The 14,905-nt window shown below is 55.5% G+C and overlaps 1 protein-coding gene across 1 annotated transcript in view; it reads left to right on the top strand.

Moving 5' to 3' along the window:
* The first annotated feature begins 7,770 nt into the window (after positions 1–7,770).
* The window catches only part of CHST8 (carbohydrate sulfotransferase 8), a 120,741-nt gene continuing 113,606 nt past the window's right edge, over positions 7,771–14,905 (top strand). The window contains exon 1 of the mRNA XM_060130940.1: positions 7,771–8,097. The gene's annotated coding sequence lies outside the window, so the exon portion shown is untranslated. The remainder of the gene's footprint in view (positions 8,098–14,905) is intronic.

Here is a 14,905-nt window from a genome sequence, read left to right as displayed (position 1 = left end):
GTCTTGGGTCTGCTTTTGGGGGACCATAACCCAAGACAGAGACTAAGCTGTGTTCCAGTAGCTTTGCCTGTTCCAAACATTTCTCATGTCGTATAACCTGCTTATGATTTTCAAAAATGGGATGATGTTGGCTTAATATTTTTAATAGCTTTGATGAGCATCTTTTATTCCACACAAGTAAAATGTTTGTCTTTCCTTGTCTACAACCTCTTTACTCCCTCAAAAGGCCCTGATTGATTGCTTCCCCTAGACAGTGTCATTCCTAAATGCTACATTTGTTTTCCAGAATTCAGCAATCCTACCTTCTAATTGTAGAGTCTACCCTTCTTCTGGGTGTGGAAGTGAGAGTCTTTTATCTGTAAGTGCCAAAGTATTCTTGATGTTTAACCAAATATATGTTGAATTATTGTCCCCTTGGTTCTCTGTGGCCGTTAAGTCTTTTTTTTTTTTTTTTTTTTTGCCTGCGTTGGGTCTTCGTTGCTGCACGGGCTTTCTCTAGTTGTAGGGAGCGGGCTTCTCATTGCGGTGGCTTCTCTTGTTGCAGAGCACGGGCTCTAGGTGCACGGGCTTCAGTAGTTGCGGGGCATGGGCTTCAGTAGTTGTGGCGCACGGGCTCTAGAGCGCAGGCTCAGTAGTTGTGGCGCACGGGCTTAGTTGCTCCACAGCATGTGGGATCTTCTCGGACCAAGGATCGAACCTGTGTCCCCTGCCTTGGCAGGCACATTCTTATCCACTGCACCACCAGGGAAGCCCGGCTGTGAGTCTTAGGAGTGAGAACAGGCCAGGTGAGATTAGGTCAGGTCAAATGCTACCTCCTCCGTTAAGCCCTTCCTGATCCCCCCGGGGAAGGTGACTCAGCCACCTCTGTCATGGCTCCATCATAATCTGCCTTGCATTCTACTCCATACATCTGTCTTCCTCCTTTACTGTGAGCTGCTCTTCCCTTTGCTTCCCCCATCCTGTCCCTAGCAGTCCGTCCATGAAGGTGGGGCAAGACAGTCTGTGCCTAAAGGCAGGTGGCCAGAACCATAGAAGGGGCTGGGCTTCACTCATGGGCTTACCTCCAGCTGGTACATCATCTCAGCACACCTCTCAACAGGGCTGAGCCTGGTTCATGCCCTGCACCCCGCCCCCGAATCTTGGGACAAGCCACCAAGGCTGTAACAGGCACAAAAGGTGGACTCATTTGAGCCCAAGGCAGCCAGGAAGCTCTGTCTGAGGACAGGGATGGGGGACAGAGCGTGACAGGCTCCGTGCTGGGACCTGCAGGGCTGCCTCCATGCCACAGCGCCCTTCACGTGGTGTCAAAAGAGGCGATTTGGGTTGTCTTGTTTTTTTTAAAGCTAACTTGAAACCCTACTGACAGCAAGATGTCTCTGGCACAAAAGCTGACAGGGAGGCAGCGGGCTCACTGTTTCCATAGCTACTGACAGGACGCCACTGGGCAGTGCTTTGAACTCCAGAGCATCTCAGGCTCTGCTTGCAGGATGAAGTTTCCTCGGCTCACGGAGAACTCAGCAATGAACCGGCAGTTGCTTATCTCAGTTTCTGTCGCAACGGCAGACTTCTATTTTCAATGACAGGGTTTAGTTTCTCCAGGTATGCAAAAGGATTTCCCTGCAGAACGCTCCTGCACCCAGGAATCCTGGGAAGCCGGAGATGTCCCTTCCCCCACAAACCTTCCCAGGTGGTGTCATCTCCTTCCAAAGCCTGGTGACCCTGGCACATTTTCTGCACTGGGGGATGGCTTCGCAAAGTGGGGAGGGGAGTTTCCTGGGTGGCTGGCTGGCTCTCAGAGATGTGCTGGGCATGGAATAGGAGGGGCTGACAGTTAAGTGTTAGCATGACCTGCTTCCAGCTTGGAAAACCTTTGGAGGGTCTAAGGAACTAAACCTTCTCAGGATTTTCCGGTTTCTCCTTCACGGGGAACCTGCAGGAGAAGGGTTCAGGTGCTTCCCTCCAAGGTAAACTCGGGTGTTTCCTGTGGGGGCATCTTCCCACAGAGGAGTGGGTAGCAGAGGCTGCAGGTTAGGGACCCGGTTTGGGTGTTGGACCAGGGACAGACATTCCTGATCTGCTGCCCTTGGATGTCCCTCTTGGGGGCATATGCTGCCTGACTGATGGGCTTCTCCTGATCTCTTTCCTTGGATGCATCATGCAACCGGACTGGCTTTTGTTTTCAGTCCCGGTGGAGAGATGCACGCTGCCAGGCGTTGTGTGGGCCCCCGGCACACCGTGGAAATGCCACTTGCTCAGGATCGCCTGGAGAAGAAGGGCAGTACCTGCCACGGCTTTATCATCTCTGCCGTGGCCGCCCACGTGGTTTATGGCACAACTCGCCTTTGCTAAAAGGGTCTGAGAGAACCTTGAGACTAACCCACTGCATCTGGGAGATTCTTACAGTATCTGTCTTCAGGAAAGCACACATCGCAACTGAGCTTAGTGACCGTCTTGCTTTGCAGCTCTGCTCCTCCAGAACGCGCTTTTTCTAGCCTGGCTAAGAAATTGCCACTTGTGTGTCCTCTATCTTTGTGTCACATTTCTAAGCTCATATGATGATAAACCTCCCCCTACAGGGAAGTCTCAGGGTATATCTTCTTACCCCATGGCATGCTCCCAATGGCACCCGATAAATGTTTCTGGAGTGTCCCTATGGAAGTATTTTGTTCAGCTCAAAGCAATCCTTTCTTTTCAAAAATCTCCAAACATGATTCTTAATACTAAGCATTACATTTAGAATAGCATTCAAGTTTGCATTTTTAAAAAACGCTTTTATCTATCTCAGGAACTCAGAAGATACTTAAGCCCCATTTTCTTACCACATAATGGAAAGAGATGAAGTGATTTATGCCCCTTGGTAAAGGCATATGGGCTGATGATGCTAGAGAGGAAATTCTACCCTCAGAGACCCCACTGCCTCTCTCAGACCCCATGGAGCCCTGGATGAAGCTGAGTAACCTACAGCCACTCTACTCTGGGCAGGGACCGGCAGACACATGAGAAGCTAAGCCGTGCCAATCCGGGCTAAGCCAGAAGGAGTCCTAGAGGATCAGCAAGCTCTCCCAATTAGGGAGTGTTTAAAAAGAAGTACCATTTATTTATGTCATACAGTAATTTCCTCATTTTAATAGTCATCTCAGCTAACGACTAACAAGACATAGCCTGAAAAGAAGGTCAGCCAGGTGAACTTGATTGACCAGGGAGAGCTCTTCATGATGAGCTCATCTGTACCTGGATGCAGACAGACGCACAGGAACACTACAGTGGCAAGAGAAGTCCAAACTCATTTATGCTCCAGGTAGGGAAGACGTGCCCCCTACCAGCCGATTTCCACTGTCTTTGACCGACAGTGAAAAAGTAAACTTCAGCCCAGCCCCGCATGACGTGAATGCTGAATTCATTTGGTCCAAATTAGATAGCATGTACTGAGTTGTGATGTATAAATAGTCTAGAATTGTAAACTCTTTACCGCAAAGTAAAGAGAAAAATCTCTACCATTTATGTTCAGGGTCTATTGGACCCCCTCCTGCAGTTAAGCCCCACCTAGTGTCCTCTCCCCATAGGCAGACGGCCAGAGGATGATGGGGCCTAAGGATTCGTGGGAACTGAAGGAGTGACCTGCAGCTGACTAGCTCAATAGTGTTTTGTGGTTTGTTTTTGTTTGTTTGTTTTGCTTTTTAATTAAGGAGCACCAAAATGAACTTGATATCGGCAAGACTCAACAGAGAAACCAGGCTGGCTCTGAGCCCAGTTTGCGTGGATGGGCTGGACTTGGACTTAAATCTATCCAGCTGCTTCTTGGACTCTGGAGTCAACAAAAGGCCATCTGCAGACCTGTGGATCTTAGATTGGAAGCAGGGTATCCCTTCCTGTAAACCCCAAGGGTCCTCTAGCCCTCTGCCCTGGTTGCTGACTCTAGGCTCCCTCTCTGCTCTGAGACCCCCAGTGTCCTTTCAAGAAGGCCTCCCTTTTTACTCAAGTTAACCACAGTCAGTTTCTACTATGTGTTACCCAGGAAACCCTATCTGTTCCCCAGCTCTCGTCGTGTTAAGGATGGACACTGGTGTCCCCAGAAACCTGCTCTTTAAAAAGGAACTGTTCTTACGATGGTGGAATTTGAGAAATTATAACAGGTATCTGGTACACGTGGGTGCCTGGAACCCCAGCAGCATTGCTAATGCAGCCAACTTTCACACAGGCACACTGACACTCGGGGAATTTCAGGCAACTCAACACAGAAGGAAGCAAAGCGACGTATTCCCTCCAGCTCCTCAGAAACCCAAGGGTGGACAGAAACGGAGAAAGATCATGGCGAGTAGAGGAAAGGAGCAGGGAAGGGACATTCATCTTATAAGATCCCAGGGGGCCAAGGGAACCTCTGGGCCTCCATTCCAGGTGAGGAAATTTTAGGAATCATGGAATCACAGCTCAGGCCTGGAGGAGCCTCAAGAACCTGGGCTGCACTCCCCTCACTATTCAAATAAGAAGGAAAGGCTTGGCCACCAGCCCACAGCAGGACCACAGCAGAAGCAGCTGGGAAGCAGCTAGGTCCCCGGGGAAGAGTCCTCCATCTGAATGGTGCTCAGATCAGCATGTCCTGATGTGGTGAAGAGACTCTCATGATATTTTAGAGGCCAGTATAGGGCCAGATGCTGGACACCTAAGCCCTGAGGTGGCTGATCTAAGTGTGATTTCAGAGTGGGCCGGCCCCGGACTCCACTTTTCAAAATGTTTTCACACCCTTCATCTCTTCTGCGAATCCCTGCTGCCCTAGCGGGGCAGAGTCGACTGTTCCCATTTTGCAAGTGAAGAAACAGGATGGGGAGGGCTAGGAGCCTAGCTCAAGACCAGCCAGCCGGCCCTTGGAGACCTGAGACAGACCCCCTGGTCCATACCATCATTCTCTTCTCTCTCCCGTGGGATCAGGGAGACAGATGCTCCCAGACCTGCCACTCCAGATGACTTCCATCGCCCTCCAAGAACAGTGTCCTAGTGCTTCTCACTGCAACAGAATGGAAGGTTTAGAACTTAGGAGTCAGCTCTGCTACCCGGTTTCCATGCCCTTCATCAAACACAAGGTGCTTTCCCTGCTGCGCTGCCTCACTTCCCCGTCCCAAGGCAGCAAGAATCTCCGCTGCTCCAGGGAATGGTCCGGGGCCCAGCAGGGAAGGGGTGGTTTGCCTGCTGCCCTCCGCCAAGCCTGGCTAGGCCCCCTCCTGCACCCACCCCTTTGGCCGTAACAGAATGCCTTCTGAACCTCTGTTACCTCTCCTGGGGCCTGGGAGGTGGACTCAGGGGGCCATCCAGTGCGAATGTCTTTTTACCCTAGTTGGGATGCAAAGGGAACAGTTTGCCACTAATCTTTCAGTGGAGACACACATATCAAGAATCGTAAGCGAGCACAGGGCTTCCTGCCTGGGATTTGCAGTGTTTCTCCGCCTTCCCTGCTGCAGAGGCTGAGCCTGACTTTCAAAAAAGGGCACACAGCCCTGGACAAATCCCGAGGAGGAAATCTCAGTGTACGTTGGTGCCAGGGACCTCAGGCCCCCTTTGGGGATTGCCCTGAGGGCCTCTCGAAACAAGAAGGAAGTCTGAGTGCCAAACTGAACATGTAGCATATGTCAAAGGAATGCAGTATTTCTAATTCCTAGTCGGTCTGCCTGAATATTAGATGCAAATAAGTGCTAATAAGTACAGTTGGAAAAGCTAATGGAATAACCGTCCTTCCCAGTAGGATCACTGCACACAGATGCACAGGGCAGCTGAGACAGCCTGGCCAGCCACACTCACCGTTAGCCTGGCCGGGTTAAAGCCTGTGTAGACACGTCCTGTGGAAGCAGAGCTTGTATAGACTCATCCTGTGGAGGCACCTGTGGTCCAGAGCCTCCTCCTGACTGTAGGGCTGGGGTCAGGGAATCGGAACCCCTCTCCTCATCCTTTTCCCACTGTCCAGTGAGTGAGTGAGTGTGTGTGTGTGTGTGTGTGTGTGTGTGAGTGTTTGCCCGAGTGAGTGTGCATGGTACTGAAGAGGTTCCCTTGACCACCAGGCTTCAGCAACCAGCCCAGCAGCCCAGCCAGCCAGCAGCCAGGACCCCAGGTGGTGAGAGGGGGCTGGAGGTGTAGGGACGAGGGGGCACAGGGGCAGGTAGAGGGGCAGGGAACTCTGGGCTCCTCAGGAAAGTAGATTTCTGCCCACTTTACCACCAAGCCCTACCCCTTTGTTTGCCACCTCCTTTCCTCCCTCTCAACTCTGACAGCTTTGGGTCATGGGATGGATAAGGACGCCACTGTCCTGCTCTCCCTCACACTTGAGTCCTTGTCCCTTACATTGTTTGTCCAATCTGCACCTGACTGAGGTGGTGCAGGTAGATTTCAGCCATACACATCCCCCTCCCTCATATGCACACAAGTAACATGCAACCAGTGGAGCATGGCTGGGCCTAGGGCCCTGGTCTTGGAGAGGGAACCCCAGCACCGAACCCATTCTACTTTGGAATCAGCAGCCCAGTCCTGGCTCTGCCATCCTCCAGATGTGTGGAATCCAGCAACCTGGTGGCTTGTGACTTGTATGCTGGGGGTAACCTTGTACCTCAGTTTCCTCCTCTATAAAACAGGAATAATAATGCCTACTTAGTTGTTGCAGAAACTAAGGGAGATCATGATAGTTTATCAGCCGATAAAATGAGAGGAGGGTGAACATCCTTCACTTTATTTTACTAAAGGTTTCTCTACAGGTTTTTGAAAATACTGGGTGTCCCTTCAAGACTAAGAGGTGACTGATTAGCAGTTTCGTGTAGCTCCTGTGAGAAGCCAGCCTGCCTTCCTTCCTGGCACCTGCTGGGCCCCTGCAGGTGGGGGCTGCCTCTTCTCTGGAAGAACAAGGACCATAATATCAGAGCCGCCCACCGACTCCCTTCACGCCCCTGCTCTGCCCTGGCTTTGTGTGGCTACGGATCTGTCACGTGCCCACTCTCCTCTTGGGGGGATGTATGCAGAGGGGTTGGTTGACCCAGGTGGACCTCGTTCAGGACCCCTCCCAGCTCTCAGGTCCATGACTCAACAGGGACTTCAAGGAGGTAGCCCTCAAGGGAGAGCCTGAGTCATGGGGCGCTTTCAGCAGAAACCAGAGCCCTAGGAATGCGGGGATAGGTGGGGACACGGGGGCTCGAGGCTGCCCAAGACCTTGACCGAATTCCACCGAGGCTGTAGCCCAGGGACCTTTCACAGTCTTCCTCGACTCTATCCAATGCGTTTCCCCAGCCCCGCGCCCCCGCAGAGTCGGGTCCTAGGCGCGCCCTCCTGCCCAGCTGTGGACACGGCCCACTCTGGTAACACCTAGTCCTTTCCCGGGGTCGGCGCCGGCGTGCGACCCCCCGAGGCAGTGGCAGCACTCTGGCCGCGGTCTGGAGCCAAGTGGCAGCCGGGAGTCCGGCTCTCAGGGAACCCGGGAGACCGGCGCCACGCCGGGCATCCCCACCCCCACCCCGGCGGCCGCCGGACCGCGCCCAGCGGCGTTTACCTCCCAGCGCGCGGTTCCTGGGGCCGCCGGAGTCGCAGAGCGCGCGGGGGCGCGGAGCCCGTGAGCTCCCTGGAGGGACAAGTCGATCGCCGGAGTGATCCCCTCCCGACCCCGCCACCGCCGCCGCTTCCACCACCGCGGGGCGGGGCCCGGGGCGGGGCCCAGGCCGGGGGCGGGGCGCCGGGCGGGCGCGGCGCTATTTCCAGCCTCGCCGGAGGCTCCGCTCACACTTCGCTGGGAGCCTTCCCAGCGCGAGAGTAGGATCCGGCGGTGCCGTGAGAAGAGGAGACGAAGACAACGACGACGGCGGCGGGAGGGGGACGGACCGGAGCCGGGGACCGAGGAGGAGCACGCCGCCGCGCCCTCTCCCTCTGCTGCGCGCTCCGGTGGCCGGCCCCACGCCTCTCGCCTCACCCACCGCACGGGGCTCCGCTCCGAGCAGGAGGAGGCACCAGGCCCGAGCTGGGGCGGGGGTCCTCCCTGCAGCCCGGGCACACCGGAACGGAGGATTCGCCGTGGAGGACCGCGCCCGGGCTGGTGGCACCCGAGGCCCCGCCAGCGCCGGCTGCGCCAGGTAGGTGCGCTGCGCCCCCGCCCCACCCCTGTCCCCGCCCTGTGCCGGCTCCCGCCGAGAGCGGCGCCAGGAAGGGTCCCGGGAGGGCCCGGGACTGCACTGAGCCGCATACCCGAGAACCGACGCCGGTAAGAGTCCCAAGCCGCGGGCGGAGATAGAGCGCGCGGGGTTCCGGTCTGGCCGCACTTTGGGGACTGGCTCCAGTAGCGGGAACTTTAATTAGACTTTTGCTCCTTGGATTTTAGTCGTTGCCGCGCGTCTGTGAACTGCCACCCTGAGGGCTCCCTCGGTCCCTGCGGATCCTCCGCTCCTCTTCTTCGCCCTGGATGCTGGGCGCGGGGAGGCAGCGTCGGGCCCGGAGAGAGCCGGGCTGGAGCCCCGCGGCGCCCAGAGCTTTCCCGCGCGCTGGGGACTGGGACTCGGGGACCGGTTGTGGCGGGCAGGGGCGAGGAAGGAGTTAGAGGCTGCCTTCTTGGCTTCCTACGGAACGGCGGAAGGTGCCTACGGGTTCCGTCGCGCGCATCCTCACCCCACGACTCTCCGGGGCACCAGCCTGTTTTGTACTCGAGGAGAGTGTGTGTGCGTCAGTGATCGTGTGAAGGTGTGTGCGTGCGTGTGTCTAGTAGTGCAGGAGCCCAGGAGTGGGCGGTGAAAGGATCCGCTTTGCCGCGGGACCCAGCCGAGCTCTGGCGGCGGCTGCAGCTTCAGCTGCTGGCTTCTCGTTCTGCACACCAGCCTCGCCCGAGGCCCGCCCGGCCGGGCGAAGGCGCATTCGCGGGATTTAGTTGTGCCAGTGCTGGCGCTTGTGTCGGAAGTGACCTCTCTCCCTTCCCCTAACTTTGCGGTAGGTCTGGGCTCCAGGCCCCGCGACCCCGACGTGGAGCTGGCGCGGCAACTATGCAGCGCCCTCGGCTGTGGGCACTCGCTGCCCGGCTATCTGTCCTAGACGAAGAGTAGGGGCCAACCCTGGGACTCTCTGTCCCTTAGCCGTCTCCGATATTGCGGTGGACCCCGGATCTTTGGGCCCCCTCCCACCTGTAGGCTGAGCCGTGATTGGCTATGCTAAGGGGAACGGGTTGGGCCCTCTGTATCTGTTTGGCGGAGATCTGGCCTGGCAGCGGAGCCTGAAGCAGAGGCCTGTGAGTGAAGGGACCAGTGTGTGTGTGTGTGTGCGTGCGTGCGTGTGTGCGTGCGTGTGTGTGTGTGTGTGTGTGTGTGTGGCGGCGGGGGGGTGGGGGTGGGGGGCGGCGGTTGCAGAGGCGTAAGGGGCAGAATAGCTGCTTCCCCATCCCTGGGCTGCTTACCAGCTGCACTACTAAGCCCACTTTCTTTAGCTAACCTCTCACATCTGTGTTCACCTTGACCCTTGCTCATGGGGTGGAGAACTTTTCCTAAGTCCTGCCCTAGAACAATGCAGCCTCTGGGGCAAGAGTGGCAGAGCCCTCTTTAAAATTTCCCAACTGTCATAGCCTCTCCTGCCCACCCTCTGCCCCTGTCCCAAAGGCAAGGCAGATAGGCCACCAGAAGGGGTTGACACTCTGGTCCCTGGAGGAGACCTTGTTTTAATCCAGACAGCCCACTACATATGGCAGGATGGGTTCTGGGAAGCCCTTGGCGGGTGTGGAAGCACATTCTGAAGACTTCATCAGACATGCCTCTGTGAAGTGACCCAAAGGAGGGATAAAATTCAGACCCTGAAGAGAACTGGGCCTCATAGGATGATCGATAATCCAATAGCAGTTAAATAGAAAAAAAACCCCTCAAAGTCTGACCCCATCTGTTGCCTGGCCCATTCACCCTGGGACAGAGGGAAGGCATCGCTTATTTATTTATTTACCTGGAATCAGACTCCACAAGAGTGATTTATGTTCCCCCCAGTATTGATTTTTTAAAAGACCCCAAATTTAAAAGTGAAGGCTCTCTTAAAGCAAGGTCAAGGATTAATTATTTATAGAGACACATCTATCAACCCGTGCGGGGGCTCACTTCCAAATCGCCTGAGTGGCCGAAGGAGCATTTTCTGATTTTCCCTGGTTCCGGCTGGGAGAGGAGCAGCCTCACCTGACCTCCTGGGCTTGAGCTTTCCTGAACTGTGACCGGAGGAGGAGGCTTTGTAACTCAGCCTGCTGTTTGAGATGCCTTTTTCATCTTGTAGCCAGAATACCACTTGGGAAATTTCATGCATATTTGCTGTGTTTCCGTAATGAACATTTACTGATTACAGCGTATCGGGGGAATTTCATTTTTTAAACATTTATTCAAATCTCTGTTTGTGTAAGCTAATAAGTCTGGGAAAGTTCAGTAACTACTTTTTGTGCTGTGTGGTTCTTGGGAGGACGTGCCTGGTGGGCTCATCTCAGAATTCACCTTCAAAAGGAGGAACGTCAGATTCTCCTGATTGGAAACGTCTCACAGGCTGCTTCCCTGCGCTTCACCTGGTTTCTGCCACCGGTGGCCTGATAGGCTTTTTGTGGTTTTGCCAATCGAAGAGGTGGGAGCTTTTAGCATTGCTAGCTGATGCATGTGGTTAAAGGCACCCGCGGTGGGCACGGGAGTCTTTTGGGGGCTGGTGGGGGAAGGTGTGGTTCCCCATCTCCTGCCTGCTGCCTGGTCTGGAGTCTCAGACACCTGTCTTAGCTGCCTCTGCCACACCTCCCTGATTTATCCGTGTGTGGCAGCCACATTGGAGAAATATGGATCAGGGAGGGAGTGTACGGGCAGGAAGGTGGACAAAGGACGATGGCAGCTCCTTCATGAATAACTATGGCGATTCGAGTTAGTAAACACTGTGAACTAAGTACCCAGCCTTTCAGCTAATCAGAAGGTAATGAGTTATAAACAGGAGATTTATGTAGTGCTGGCCCAAGGAGATCAATGTGGCTCTGACACGGGACAGCGAGAAATAGAAAAGCTATCAAGGATGGTTGTCTGGACGTATATGCGGCCACGGTGTCTGGGAGCCTCCGGACATTTGTTGGGAGCAGGTGGCCTGTGCGGCGACTGCGGGGTGACAGTAGGCTCCCTGGCACTGTCTCTGGAGCCACTGCCAAGGCTCGTCCGACTCCAGAGCAGCTGTGTTCCCTCCCTCCTGGGAAAAGGCTGCCCAAAGGCAGAGGAAACCCCTGGGCTCAGACAGCCAGCGGGCAGAGCCACATTAGCTCAGGTGGCAGAGGACACCGGAGATGCTGTCTCATTTCTTTCCGGCTGGAGGATGTGTGACCCTGTGGTCGGTAAATCACTGTGGCAGAACATGAGACTTACAAATTGGTCATGGGAAAAAGTTGTAACTTTTACCCTGTACAAAACTACCTGTCATTTGTGATCTGGTGCTCTAACCTGCACCTGCTGGCCACAGATGCAGCCTTGGCCACTGGCAAAATGGGGGAAGCCTGCGTGTGACCAGGTAGGCTGACATCAAGAAGCAAAATTCCATCTCGAAACCCACCTTTGGGGAAGTCAGAGAGTGTCTGCAGGCAACGGGCCTGGGTCTCAGCATTCCCACTCCCCACCTTGAAGGCTGTGCATTTCTGGGAAATCAGTGCTCCTTGCTACTGGTGACGGAGGGCAAGACACCCTGTCCCTGCCAACCCAAGGTCAGAGCTGGCCCTGGTGAGTGACATTTATCTGAACTAAATTAGAGTTGTCAACATTGAAACCAGAAGCCAAATCATGATCCGTCCCGCACTCCCAGCGTCAGACTCCTTGTCACCCTCCGTTCAGTGACCGTATATAAGCATGTATTGCTTTGGCCAAAAATCTCGTTCAGGTTTTTCCGTAACATCTTATGGAAAAACCTGAACAAACTTTGTGGCCAACCCAATATTTTGTGTCTGTTGTTGGATCAGGCTCTGGGGAAAGCAAAACTAAGAGGGGCACCTGCCCTTGGGGTTTGTCGCCTGCAGAAACTCTCTCACCATCCCCTCGCCACGCACCGATTCATGCTGTGCCAGACGACCCCATTACTAAACAAGTCACCAATACAAGTGTGATTCTAGGCCGTGATAAACGTATAAAGGAAGCATCTGGGTGGTCGCGAGATGTACAGTAGGGTAATCTGACCTAGACCGAGGGCTCTGGAGGACCTCCTGGAGGAGGTGACTCTTCTGCTGAGCTCCGAAGGAAGAGCTGGAACTAAGCAGGGAGGGAGCCTCCCGGCGCAGAATGTGAACGAGTGAGAGAACTCGCAGAGCGCCGTCCAAGAGCTGTGGGAAGGCCCATGTGGCCAGCAGGGTGAAGGAGGGGGAGACGGGGCTGGAGACACAGGTGGAGTCCTGGCCGTAAAAAGCCTTGAAGGCCAGGGAGGGACTTGGGACTCGATGCTACCAGCTGCTGCAAAGTAAGGAGCCCAGTGAGGAGGGGGGCTGCAGTAATCCTGAAGGAAGGTGGCTGTGGTCCTACAGAGGGGGTGCGTGGGCATGAATCTACCGGGGCTTGGTTACGCGCAGAGAGGAGATGCTGACCATGGTTGGGACCATGGCTTCTGGATCTTGACTGGGAGCTGTTAGTGCTCCTCGGACCAGAATGTTCCAAGTGCCCATCCACTCTGGTTGGGTTATATCCTCCAGGGCTGGTGGGTCAGGCAGCCACTTGTGTGCCCCTGCCCGCCTGGCCCACCTCCCAGCTGTCCCCTAAGCCCTTGGGCCTTCTTCTACCTTCCCCCGTGTGTGCACCGTTTAGCCCTGGCTCGTGGTGGGCACTCAGTAAGTGACAGCTGAGTGTCAGTGCTCTCTCATGAGGACAGGCTGCTCGGACGCCCCCCTTCATACCCACCTGCTGGCCGGAGGTGGCCTCGACCTGTGTTTCATCCCTGGTAGGTCCTTAACCTGCCACCCACTTGTATCTGACGGGCAGCTGGCTGCCGCCTGCCCCAGAAAGAACTCCTCTCCTGTCCCCTCCCCTCATTCTCCATCCTCTCTCCTTTCCCTCCTCCCTGTGGAGCCAGGCTGTGCCTGCCCCCCACCGTCTGTGAGGGGCTCTGCCCAAGGCCCTGAGCTCCCAAACCCGCTCTGATGCCGGTGAGTTCCGTGCAGCTGGCTGAGTTCAGCTCAGGCCCTGGCTTCCCCGCGGACATCAGCTGGGTCCCCCCGGCTCTGTCTTCCAAAACTAGAGTGGGGGGAGCAGGCCTGTGAGTCACCCCGCTTCCTGTTGTGCCCACGCTGCTGGCTTCGGGCCCTGAGCCGAGCAGCCCCTGAGCTGCAGGCAACAGGCCAGGTCGCTGTCACCTTGTCCTCACTCTGCCTGGACCTGAGCCAGCTCCTCCCTGGCTGGGGCAGACTCTGGGACGGGAGGGATGAGCCCCAAGGAGAGGATGCTAGGAGGGACAGATCTACTCCACAGGTCCCAGGCCTCCCTGGGCTGCTTCCTCCAGCCCCTGGGCTCTTTGCCTGGAGTGCGGCCTCACCAGATCCGCCTTCCTTTCTATTCTGCCTGCTGCACTCGCCACCGTGGACCACCGGTCGTGCCCTCGTGCTCATGAGTGGGAAGGCAACACAGGAGAGCACCCTGCCAGCAGCTCCCAGCCCAGGCTCAGGTTGACTCATACTTGGAAGACTAGTTGTCCCAACCTTCGAGGCTGCTTCTTCTTGGGGGGCTGACTCATCTCCCTGGACAAGACCCATCTGTCCAAGCCTGTGAGCACTGAGACCCTCCCCCAGCCCGGAGATGGGGGTGGGCCTTTTCTCCCTGTGCTCCTGAGGGAAGCATCCAGGCCCGCAGCAAATACTGACTGTGGTCCTTCATGTGCAGCGCCTCCTGCCAGGTCTGGAGGAAGCCAGGGGAACGCAGCGGGTCACGATGCTGGTAGAAGCACTGCTCTCTCAGCATGGAGAAGGTACTCACTGATTGCTGAGGGCAGACAGAGTGAGCTCAACTGTGCAGTCTGTCTATACTGGTGGAGCCAGTGTGTGACACAGATACTTTACACCAGCTGAGCCAGTACATGGTGCAGGCAGTCTGTCTACACTGACTGAGTCAAGGCTGTGAGCACTGGAACCTTCCATGCCTGCCCCACTTTCTGTGGAGTCTTTGCACAAGCTCTGAAACTCTCTCTCTGGCTTCGGGGACTTCCCTGGGGCTGAACTCAGCTCAGGCCCCCTGCTTCCCCTCAGACATGGTCCTGCCCATCAGGCTTTGTCTCCCAGAGCTGGGGTGGTTGAGCCCAAAGTGCAACACAGTCTGTCTACACTGGTTTGGCCCAGTTCATGATGTAAGCCACCTGTCTATACTGGTGGAGCCAGTGGGTGATACAGCCACCCTGTTTGACACATTTGCCAGGAATACTGTTTTCTACCCCTTGCCTTACACACATCTGGGTCCAAATTGAGTCTTACTTCCAAGGAGCTTTTCTTGATGGTTCCCTCAGCTCCCCACATCTTATTCGAATCTCTTTGGCAGAGGCTAGCACAGGGCCGGGGGTGGTGTGCACGTGGGGCGTGGTGACCTGGTGCCGTATGGCGATCTCAGCCCGATGCCTCCTCTGCCGTCACTGTGCTTGGGGGCCAAGCCTGCCGCTGCTGTGGTGCAGGGGCTGCCTGCTGTCCGTGGTCACGGCCACCTCAGCATCCCTCGCAGCACCCGCTCCCACACATTTTTCTCATGAAAGTCATTTAGGCGTGGATTACTGCCTCCGTGTGCCTGGTGAACTGCATTGCTCCAGATTGGGCCCATCTTGCCGTCTCCTGCTTAGATTCGGGGCCTCTGTCTCCACTGGTGTTATTTCCACTCCTGAGGGTTGGCCTCATCTGCAAATTTAATTTCATGACCATTCATCCCTGTGAAAACACAATCTATGCCTATTACTTAACGCTTCTCAG

Source organism: Lagenorhynchus albirostris, chromosome 19 (assembly GCF_949774975.1).
Source record: "Lagenorhynchus albirostris chromosome 19, mLagAlb1.1, whole genome shotgun sequence".
Classification (NCBI taxonomy): domain Eukaryota; kingdom Metazoa; phylum Chordata; class Mammalia; order Artiodactyla; family Delphinidae; genus Lagenorhynchus; species Lagenorhynchus albirostris.
This window is presented reverse-complemented; position numbering and strand designations above follow the sequence as displayed.